Genomic DNA, 12,391 nt, shown 5'->3' with positions numbered 1-12,391 from the left:
TGTGTTTAATATCAAACTAATGATCAGGCTTAATTATCAGGAAATTGCACGAAACTTTTTAATTACATGTCCCCTAAGACAGTGATTCCCAAACTTTTTGTGCCCAATGCACACCGAAAGTCATGAATTACAGAATACAGTACTCTGCAAAAGATGATGTAATACTATATAATTTCATTCAATTCTCTTTATATTTAAGAAAGTTGGCTTGTTTTATTGAAACATCATATTTATTATTTCACAGATTTTGGTGTAGGTTAAAACATTAACACTACAGAAAAATGGCGTGAAATTCTGATGATAAATTGGGCATAACTTCCTTAATATTGTAGCTATAGACATGATTTTGGTATTAAAATGTATTTTTACCATTATCTATTAGATAAAACAGGTTGAACAGGGAAAAATTGAATTGGAGTTTTTATGTAACATACATACATAAAAAGTTGTCAAATTCAAATAGGAACAAAAAAGGAGCGCAGCTCATTTTTCATTGAGCGGGAGCACGCTTATTGCTCTACAAAATGAGCGGAAGCGCGCTCAGGATTTCTTGAGCGGACTAGTTTTTTGGCCTCAGAAAATTTATAGTCATTTTAATGTCCGTAGGAGGTGGTCTTGAGGGGATGGAGTCCTTCTCAAATTAGGAAATTTAAAAAGTTAATTTTAGAAATTTTCTTCCAAATAATTTTATTTTATTTTATTCAAAAAATTTAATTTTTGATTTTTTTTGAAAAAAAAAATAAAATCAAAAAACAAAGCCCCGTAATACATATATATAAATAATTTTGTGGACGCCCTTGCAATTTATGATTGATATCTATTTTGTGCCATATAAACGAGTTGAGATACTATATTACATGTAAATACCTACCATAATAAATACGTAATTTTAATATATCAAAATTAATGGATTACATTAATTAGTAGTTGGTAAAAAGAAAATTTGATTATGTAACAACAAAATGATTAATGAGGCGTATAAATTGTAATTTTTACAATCTGTTTATAAAAGTTAAAACTTGTACAGAAATCGCTATTTGTACATACCACTCAAATCCATATAAGTCTTGCCCTTTTTTCTTTTTTTTGTTGAAAATTTATCCTATCCGGATGTTTCCCTTATCTAAAGTTATGCAGTAAATGGTTTAAGAACAAGTTGTAAGTAAATCATTTTTTTTATTATGCAGATTTTACTGTAGTAAACCTACATCAATCTACAGTGATTTTACACTTCAAACAAATCCCATGAATATTAATACTCATACCGAACCAGACACGACTCATAAAATTATTTGAAATTTTATAGTTATCTCTACCAACATTCAACTTTATTATTTGTAATAAACTTTTATATAAATTTATATATTACTACTAAAGAGTTACCCGTCGTTACTAGGCTAAGGAGGAAGCGGGACATCACATTGACAATGGTCAAAATAATTGAAAAATTATTCATAAAATAATACAGAATTATTTATTATACTAATAATTATAATATGAATGTTTCTTTGTTCCTGAAAATTCTAATTCTCTTGTTATAATAAGAACAATGGAGCGTAAAATGGACTATATTTTATACTATATACAAATCACATTATATCAATCCGGTTGAGTAAGGTAATCCACAAAGTCTCATTAAAGCACTCCCCCCCCCCATCCCATTATTCTTAATATTGTAACCTAAGTAGTTAGTATAATGTATAATAGGAGAGTAGATAAGAACAGAGTTGGGGTTTTCCGAGATATATTTCAAAAAGTATATGAAAAGGCATTTAAGAGAAGATAGGTCATCGGGTCTTTGTGGGATTACGGCGTCTTTTAAAAATGTTGGTTGACCAAACAGCACAGTTGGCCTACCTAATAGCAGAGGAATTTAGGAAAACATGAATTATGCCCTTTATCTTAAATCACAGAATTATTACGCATACCAAAACCTGATAGCTCCACTTCTGATCCAACAAGTTTGTGTCCAATAACTCTTCTTGAAGTTGTACACAAAATAATAACTGCTACAGTTTCACAAAAAAAAAAAAAAAAAAAAAAACCTACTCTAACCAGCATCATTCCTACAAATTGGATTCATGCCCAAAATGCATATATATGACATAACGTTGAATACAGCAGGAATGATTAAAAATTCCATGAATGGGAATACTTTAGTGCAATAATCGCAGTAAATTCTGTAAAGGCATTGATACCATAAGTCATCGACTTGTTCAAAAACAAATTGAAGCAAATTTTGACAGTGACATTTTTAACATGGTCAGAGGTTGCATTTCAAAGGCAGTCTCTTTCTTAAATATGAATGGAGTCTTCTCCAAAGCAATAAATTCCTAAAGAGGTGCTCGTCAAAGTGACCCTTTATCTCCATATCTTTTCAATTTGGTACTTTTACCTTTGATGAATAAAGTAAATAATAATAAACTACTAGGAACTGAATTTGGGTGCAAAAAAGTTTGTAGTACATTCTATGTTGACGACAACTATATCTTCATAGAGGGTGACTCAGAAGAAGAAATAAAGAAGGAGGCTAAAATTACTTGCGACTCTACAAGCGGTTGAGGAAGAAATCCGCCCTAGAAATCAATAAGGAGAAGACAACAAATTTAAATATTGGTGCAAAGGTGTTTTTTTTTTCGAAATCACTGACAGGATGTACAGTAGTGGACTCTATCAAAAAGTTGGGAATATCATTCACGAACACGACATATTTGGATGAAAGAATGACCAAAATTGAGATATATGCAAGAATGATTACAGCTTCAAACATTAACAACACCAAAAGGATATGTGGGTGGAATTTCTATGTGTGCTCAAAGTTCATTTATTACTTGACGGGTGACTGGAAGGGATTTTCACGAATTATTTGAGCTCACTGGAGAATATTATTTCCAAAAATTTGGGAAAAATGCTTTTCAGAATTTTTAAAGAAGATATGGATGATCGATCCTTTTTAGAAATACACCTGATTTTAAGTTGCTTTAATTGGGTTGGGAAAACTTACTCCGTTCATCTTAATTGAAGGACTTGGATATTGGATATTTTGAAAGGAATCTATTTATGGGTAGAGTATTTGAGGATCAAGATATTCGTAAAGTTGGAAGCACTGCTACAAGTAGAAGAGGAATAAAGAGCGTGAGAGACGAAGAAAAGGCTGCTGTAGAGAAGAAGGCAATAATGAAAATATTGTGAACGATTATCACCTGATGCCGGGATCAAAGGGTGATGGCCCTATTTCATACCAATTGGCTAAAGTACTGAATAAGCTAAAGATCCTCATAGATAAACGAACACAAACAACTTTTAATCTAAGCCTACCACCAGCAGTACTAAGAGCTGCTTTTCAAGTCAACATTAGAAGGACTTCTTCTAAATTTAGCACTGAGATATGTCCTATTTTTAAAATGCATTGACCGGTTTATAAAGAGGGAAAGGAAAAGATTTTAAACATTTACAGGTCTTTAAAAAATGTTAGAGATGGAGTTTGTAGAAATGTGGAAACTCATATCAACAACAAGTCTTTATTCTGTAACTATTTTTTTAGAAAAAACAACGGAAGGAAAGTTGTGCTCCTTGAAATGGAGAAAACTAGACCGACCATTGCATATTTTTACGGACTATGTGGAAACAGAGAATTTTAGAATACTTGGAACGAATATTTAAGGGTTTTTGAATTTGATAGAAAAGTCCTGGGTTTTTCTTTTTAGGACCGTCGAAGGGGGTAGAAAATCGACTAACGGAAGAAATCTGCTGAGTCAAATTAATAAAAAATTACCATGATTAGTAAAATGGATGGGCAGACAAAGCTCATCGATTTACTGAGGAGTTGTCGTATGTTTTATCCGTTATGTATCAATTATTTTAATAATAGTGAGAGATCACCCATACTAGGAAGAGCAAACGCCTCTATGAATATTTCCGCCCTTTGAATAATTTATATCTGGATGTCTATATTTATATTATTTTTTTATTGTCTTGTTTTAAGAGCATTTACATTGGGATGAAAAGAAAATAATAATAAAAATCATAAGAACATATACACATACAAAAACTGTGTAGATAAGAAGTTTATTTTTATTTTTGTAAAATATAAATTCGTGAAGAAAATCTCAAAAAACTAATTTTCACTAATTTTGCAAAAAAAATAGTTGATAGCATTGATATTATTTTAGAAGTATGTAATAACAATCAATTTGATTATTCTCTATAGATAGAGAAACACAAAAAGAGTTCATAATTAGAAATTCGAATCACAGATAACTGGTGTTTATTTTAAATAATTCTAACTTAATCCTATACATCGACTTAAAAAAAGGCAATTTTTGATTCTACCCCTAAGAATTGGATAAGATTTTATATACATGATAGTTTTTACCTGCAAACTCCGAATCTAATTTTATTTGCCAATGATGGATTCCCACTTGTTATTGTTTTTTTCTATTTTAGCAAAAAAAAAAAAAGAGTTGTCTAATTCGAGATCAAAAATCATAATATAAGGGCATGGCCCAAAAACTAACTAATATCATAAGACAATAATGCATCAAATTCTTAGGTTATATCAGGCTTATAAATATGTAGAGCTTCAATGATTGTTAAAAAAGTATAATTTTTTAAATCTGGTTTTTAAGGGTCTGAAGTTAGTGATTTTTTATGTAAAAAATATTCTTAAACTATTAAACGACTAAGAAGAGAATGGGAGAGAAAAGATGGGTGCACACAAAAGCCTAGAATATGAAATGTATGTAGTCTCAAAAAACGTCATTAATATTTCATATGAGTTACGTGATAGTTTAAACTAATTGTAAGATTTAAAAAAAAAGATTTGTTTGTCTTTCATTCTCTCTTTGATTAATGCAATAAATTAAAATCTCTCCATATGTCTATATATATATTTATATTCCCATTTGAATTTGATTACATATTACGTGAATGTAATAATTATATGAAACGATGAGAAGTACAATTATTCACAAAAAAGCTTTAGCTAATTGCTATTATGTGGGCTAATGCTTTAGGACGTCCAGTAGTTGGAAGGGGGGGGGGCGATTTAAAAATTTGTTCGGATGGGGGAAGGGTATGGAATATTTTGGAGTCCACTACATTGAGAACTTATCACTATTTTAGTGATGCACGAAAATTTTCAATATGATGTAAATCAGTGGTCTTCAAGATAATCAAGAGGAAGATTTGGAATGCCAAGGTGAGCAGAGCAAATAAGTTTTTCCAAATCAAAAATGTCCTGTGATGAATATTAACTACGTATATTTTGAAAAATAATAGATTCAATAGTTCTATTGCATAGTTTTAAGGTTTTAAAAATGTTTAATGACAAATAAGTTGAATTTTTATAGTCACCTAAATGTATTTTTTTTTAAATTAGGAAGTAGTTGGGAGGGGTTAAAAATTTGGAACGTCCAATCCGAAAAAGGTATAAAGTTTTGGACAAATTTAGAGAGGGGGGGGGGAAGTAAAAAATTTACGGACCTTATAAATGGCCTCTCATGTTGATTTTTATACATTTATTTACATTATTCTAGAAGGTAAATAGTGAAATTATCAATGAGAGACCAGCAAAAGCTGCTGTATGTACGGAGTTGCAACAGGATATTTTCCTCCCATATCAAAAAATAAATATTTTTTGGATGTTATAATTAGTGATGGGCGATTCCTAAAAAAAAATCGATGCGATTCTCCTAAAAATTTCCGATGCCAATTCTTAAACATTAGTTAAAAAATACCTTTGGCTTTCAGGGGTGTCCACAGGATTATATTTATACTAAATTTACAAAAAATTATACTGTATTTTTCAAAAAAATAAATTCAAATATTTAATTACTAGTAAAAAGCAAACATTCCATAAATTGGGTTATTTTTTTGTTCATAACATAGAAAACTATTTAATAGTTACTACCAGTAATAATATGAGTAATTTTATTTTTTGTGAACAGCTGCAGATTTTTCATTTTTTTTATTTGAATGTTAAATTTTCTAATTGAAAGCAAAAATTTCTTAATCTGGGGAAGGGCTACAGACATACTTGAATGCTAGGGCAAGGCCTTTGAAAGAGTGCTGTGTGAGAGTAAACTGCCATTGAATATTTTCAATTGATAATACTGATCAGAGATATATAATTAATACTAGATTAGACTTGCTATGCGTTACCCAGGACATTTAGAAATTAAAATCAATTAAGAACTCTATTGTTAAATATAAAACAAGAAATAAAGATTGTAAAATTTTAATAATTATTCTCATTTAGATAGTTTGAGTCTGAGTATGCAAACTATCTAAATAGCAACTACTTCCTCTAAGTAGTTGCTATTTCTGGCTCAGACACCACAATGCAGTCTCGCAGCCGCTTCCCTGAACATCAATGAAACATCCTAACATTCCAAAATACACATCATCCCACAGGTTGTAAACTGCCGGTCTTCTATGCACCAAGGAACCATTCTAATATGCTATAATACACCCCAGCAAACTGGTGGTGCAGTGTGAGCTTCTGTGCCCGAGTCAAGTTAAGCTTATCCACCGCCCCTCCCCTGAGCATCAAGGAACCTTGTTAATATCTGAAAATACATTCCGGCCCTCAAGTCAGTTTAAACTGCACCGCCATCCCATTTCTTAGAATCAAGAACCCATACAAACATGCCAGAAAATACCCCCACCCATGAGCTGTGAGCTACTAGTCACTGAACATCAAAGAACCCGCCTAATATCCAAAATACATCCCGGTCCTCAAGTCGGTTTAAACTGCACCACCATCCCATTTCTAAGAATTAAGAACCCATACAAACAAGCTAGAAAACACGCCTAATATCCAGAATACACCCGAGCCCCCAGGTTGTACAAGCAAAGTGAATAAAATACTATTTATAGGCCGCCATAGGCCCGAGGACCCAAAAAAATGTTACCATAACCGTTTTTAGAGCCATTAAAACATACATGAAAAATTTCAGCAAAATCTAACAATTTGTTCTGCCGTTATTGAAGACAAACATACACAGACATACATATTAAATAAAGAGAAAAATCTTGATGTACAACAATACATTAAAAGCGTTGAAAAGTGTTGCAACTGTGACAGGTCTCTCCTTTATATATACTTCAAATTTGATAAAGGAATTATTCAAATCCGTAAAGTAAATAATTCTGATTTAAAATGCAGAAAATTAAATGAATTATTTTTTTCTTTGTGCAACAAAAATATAAGAAAATGTCATTTGATTTATACAATATTCATGTTTCCATTAACATGAAAACTTGTTTTTTTTTATGAGCTCTTTTTTTGCACGTATGTACGTATATCAAAATAAATTACTTATTTTTCGCACTTTTTTGGTCGAGATTTTATTATAAGAATATTAAATGGTCAAAGTTTATATAAATTTGAAAGTATTTTTGTTAGTCAAATAGGATTTTTTTGTAGCTCATAATTTTATAGTTTTCAATTTTCGGGGCAATGATAATAGTTATAACTTAAATTATAAAACATTTTTTACAATTTTTATTTAACATTTTATAAGTCATAATTATTACAAAATAGGTTAATCAACAAAGGAAAAAATGTTATAGGAAATATAAAAAAATGCATAGTGTTGGAATAAATAATTAAAGTAATCATATTTCTTTATTATACTGGAGATATAACTAAATAGAAAAAAACTTACAAGTCAAAATTTAAACGAAATTAAATATATTTGAAATATTAATGTATGAATAAAGATTGATTTGAATTTAAATATTTAGCCAATTATGTTTGTAAAATAACATTTTCTTAGTACTGGAGTTGACAAATCCCCATTATATTTTTCATGGTAGGATATGAAGTTATACTAGCTGACTCTTGAAAAGTTTATAAAACACTTATATATTTACCTATAAAAACTTAATTTTTTAGAATTACTTAACTTTGATGTAACTATGTTGATTCATTGATTAATTTTGAGAATTCGTTTCCAATACTTAGCATTTATATACTTTTTTACGTAATAGAAAATTTTATATGGTTTAATATTTAGCTACTCTTCATTAACTTTTTCTCATTAATTAATCTATCATTATATGTATGTATAACATACAGGGTACCGCATAAAGAATTTGTTTTAAACGCAATTTCCTCTCCAACCAGTAATCATATTAATAATAAATAGAACCAGATTATGAAACCTTGATGAATTCTGATTTATTTTATTTAATAGAATAATCTCAAACCTCAATTACAGTCTCTATACGAGGCAGAAACCATGAGCAGGCATTCGCCACTTAGTCCCTTGGCAAATTATAGAAATCCTTCTTGATCCAACTGTTAAGATCGTTCTTTCTTTCAAATCTTTAAAAGAACGAATCATCAAAAGAACTGAACCATCAAAAGAACTGATTTACTGAAAGGACATCTTGTAATATCCAAAAATACACTTCGGCCCACAGGTTGTGCAAGTGAAGTGCTGAGCCCCAGGGTAGTTCATACTCTATTGCTGCCGTGTTTCTAAGCATCAAGGACCTCTTCTAATATGCTATAATAAACCCTGGCCCACGGGTTGTCCAGGTGAAGTGCTGGCTACCAAGTTAGGTTATATTTCCCCGCTGCCACTACCTTTAGCATCAAGAATCTCTTGTAATATCTTAAAATATACGACGGGCTGTGCAGGTGATCTTAACTAATAATCATTTATTAACTAAATGAACGCTTACCTTAATTATTGGTTAACTGGAAGACAAGCTAAAGATGTTATATCATTGTGCGATATGGAGTTTTTAAGATATAAGAAATGTTGAACTGACATGTTAACTTTTAGGATATAAGGAATGTTGAACTCAAATGTGATCTTTTGCATCAAGTTATCTAGTGAACGGACCTGTATTATGGGATACTACAAGGGGTCTTTGATGCTCAGAGAAGTGTATGTGCAAGAGTTCAACCTCAACATTTCGAATTCGTAAAAACTAGACTTTTGAAACATGCAATTTTAGAAGTTTGAACTTTTGTAGTATAATTTTTTTTCAAGAACTTCAGACCTTCTAGTCTGGTGGCAAAGTCAACGGATTATTTATCCTAGAATTGATGAATTAATGAAAAAAAGACTATGCATTATTGCTATATCTGTCCCATCGGAACGTGTCTTCAGCCAGATAGGACAAATAATCTCTAAACGCAGAAATGGTTTATTTCCAACTTAAGTCAACCAGTTTGAATTATTTACTACTAATTTGGATTATTGGACTGCAATACTAATGCAGTTCGATCCGAATGAATATCGTAATGTAGAAATATTATTCCACAATATTTTTAAATGTAAATTTTATATATAGTAAATAAACTTATATATAATAGTTTACAATTTTTGCGTTACAATTTACTTTTTCAAAATTTTGCTATATTGGTTCAATACCAGTTTTTAAACATTAGTTTGAATCATTCCGAAAAATCGTAGAAAATTATTTTTATTGAAGGGGTATCTTAGAACTGATTCAGTGAACGAATCTTTTTAGTGAACCGATTCGAGTGATTCTGTTCACTAATAAGAGTAACAATTCCCAGCCCTACAACTGATGCAAATTTGAACAAGCTATCCAAAAAAACAAAATCAGCTGCCTAAGTGCCCTTGTTTCCCCCAGAGAGAGAAAGAGCGGAAAAGTGGTAGCATAGATAACTTGCACACCCTGTATATATATGTAGACTTCCATTCATCTATCTGAGACGTATAAAATCCTAAGCTGACTTAACCCGATAAAGCAATACGTATTTTGGAATCTTAATTTGAGCAGATTGAGCATTATTTGGCTCAAAAACTCCATGGATGCAATTTTAAATATACATTTAATCAATGGATCATTAAAAAAATACAAATTTCATCAAACCTATTTATGATATGTTATTATTAACGTAGCACATGGGAGAGAGATCATTGTAGTGTGCTTGTTATATTTTGTTTTTTTCACATCTCCTAGATCACCTATATTTGAAATAATAGAAAGAAATACTTAAAAAAACATAATATTTTACCGAAACGAATGCGAGTTAACAGTTTTATTAGATTTTGTTCCCCTCTCAGAGCCTCTGTGTATAAAAAGTATCATACTTGTCATTTAGGGATAGACTATAGTCTGAACATTAAGGTGTCCAGCTTGAAAAAAAAAGTAATTACAAAATCAATCTTTATTTTTTGGTGCAGGATTGACATCCAAAAAGAGCAAGGTTGAGGTTAACACCATAAAATAAAATTTGCCTTGCATCATGGACTACTTGTCCCCCCCCCCAAGCCAAGATTTTTGGAAATATTTTTACCAAAACGCCAAGAGTATGACACAACATTGTACAGAAAGGGAATTTATAGGGGCGTCAAAGATAACTTGACAAAAAAATAGTCATCTATTTTCTGTGAGACGTGATAGAGGGATTCATAAATAAATTTTGTTTACAATAGAAATCTTATCGACCTGTAGAAGTGAGAATTTGTTCAATTTTAAGAAATTTTTCAAAATGAATAGAAACTACTTCTCAGGGGGGTCTACAGGGAGTGTGCAAGCGGGCCAATAGCCCCCCCAATTAAGGAAATTTTGGTTTCTACTAGAAAATTTAATATTTGAAAGTTTTTTTCAGAAAATTTAATTTAATTTTCCAATTTATTTTTCCAAAAATTTAATTTTCTATAAACCGCTGTTATATTTTTTTAATTATTCTCCAAAAAATTCAATATTTTAAATTTTTCACAATAAATTTAATTATTTTTTAAAAAAATTTATTTAAAAAAAAAAAGTTATGTTTGAGAATGGATTTTTAAAATTATGTACCAATAAATTTAATATTTGAAATTTTTTTTAAACAGCAGTGGATTTTGAAATCTAAAAAAATATATATATTTGTGAAACTTTTTTCCAAAAAACATAATTTTGGGATTTTTTTTCAAAAAATTTCAATTCCAAGTCCCTCTTTTTGGTCTATATTTTTATATTATGGTTCTTTTTTTTACTGATTCAATTAACAATAATATGATATGATACTAAAATATAATCATTTCCATAGGAATAGCAATAAAAACAAATCAAATACTAAAGTGTTTTAATATACTCTTAGTGGGTTATATAAACACAACGAAAAAAATATCATACATTTATTGTAGAAGTTATATTTTTGCAAATATTTACTATGTAATAATTTCAAAAATCTTACGTTAATTGAAGATTTAAAAATGATTCGTATGAATGAAGTTGCGTCCAAACTTTCTATCAAAAATTAACTAAGTAGGATAATTATGTTTGATAAGCTAATGATGATTCTTCAACAAGAGGAGAAAGGGTATTAAAGCCAACGAGAAAAGACTTTACTAAATATCATTTTCAGAAAGGAATAGGCATTTGCAATATTTAGTAAACTCTAAAAGAACTTCTCTCACATTATGAATAGCGCTATATACACATTTTTAAGGAGAGCTTATGTATGTATGGCTATAATCCCAACGACGTTAAGGGAAATTATGATGTATAAGAATTATTTTTAAAAAAAGCAACCATTTTTACGAAAATAAAACACATAATTGGCTAATTCATAGTTCCGTATAAGGTAACTTTATTTATCTTATATTATAATGTTTTAATAATTAATATTAATACTTGTCATATTTTAGAGTGAATAATTACGTAGATAGGTCATTATTCTATGTCTAAAAATTCAAAAAAAAAAATCTTATTGGACTTCGAACATTTCAACTACTTAAGTGAAGATTTACTTTTAAGACACGGGTCAGGCCATGTTGTTTATTTTCAGGCCACAGTGTCAACACAAACCAGTTGGTTTACCACTTATATATTTTTATACTTTTAAATGTACATGTAATATATCTTACTAAACAAAAGAAATTATTGTCTCCATTGAAGAATACTCCAGTCTCATGTAATAGAGAAGAAACTCATGCCGATCCACCCTTGTGGTTTCTACATCACATATTTTTTAAACATAAAATAGCTAATATTGTTTTGACGTCAAAACCTTTTTTTTATGTAAGGGCTCAAAGGAAAAGGGTTCATTCATTTCTGTAACAAGTAATATAATGAATTGCGTGGGAATAAAAGTTTATATTCAAACGCGTTAAAATGTGAATTAAAAGGTTTATGAGCAATTACTCATGAATAAACTTCTAAATTTGAATTAGATGTAGGTATTAAATTAAAAGGTATACTGGAATGAAGTAGTTCAATGTACAATGCACGCCCTTGAGAGAAGCTATTCTATTGAAATCAATGTGCGTAGGTTCGGTTTTAATCGTTCCTAGAGAAGGAACTATACATTATGTATATGGACTTCAAAGAAGATTCCTCGGTCAGATGGAGTTAATGTCATAAATACCATATTTACTTATACTTAATCAGAACACCTCCATCTGACCAATAA

The 12,391-nt window shown here is 30.1% G+C and overlaps 1 protein-coding gene across 1 annotated transcript in view; it reads right to left on the bottom strand.

Moving 5' to 3' along the window:
* The window catches only part of LOC121115723 (FMRFamide receptor), a 53,531-nt gene extending 42,202 nt beyond the window's left edge, over window positions 1-11,329 (bottom strand). The window contains exon 1 of the mRNA XM_040709837.2: window positions 11,174-11,329. The gene's annotated coding sequence lies outside the window, so the exon portion shown is untranslated. The remainder of the gene's footprint in view (window positions 1-11,173) is intronic.
* Window positions 11,330-12,391: the final 1,062 nt, after the last annotated feature.

This window comes from Lepeophtheirus salmonis, chromosome 4 (genome assembly GCF_016086655.4).
Source record: "Lepeophtheirus salmonis chromosome 4, UVic_Lsal_1.4, whole genome shotgun sequence".
NCBI classification, from domain to species: Eukaryota; Metazoa; Arthropoda; class Copepoda; order Siphonostomatoida; family Caligidae; genus Lepeophtheirus; species Lepeophtheirus salmonis.
This window is presented reverse-complemented; position numbering and strand designations above follow the sequence as displayed.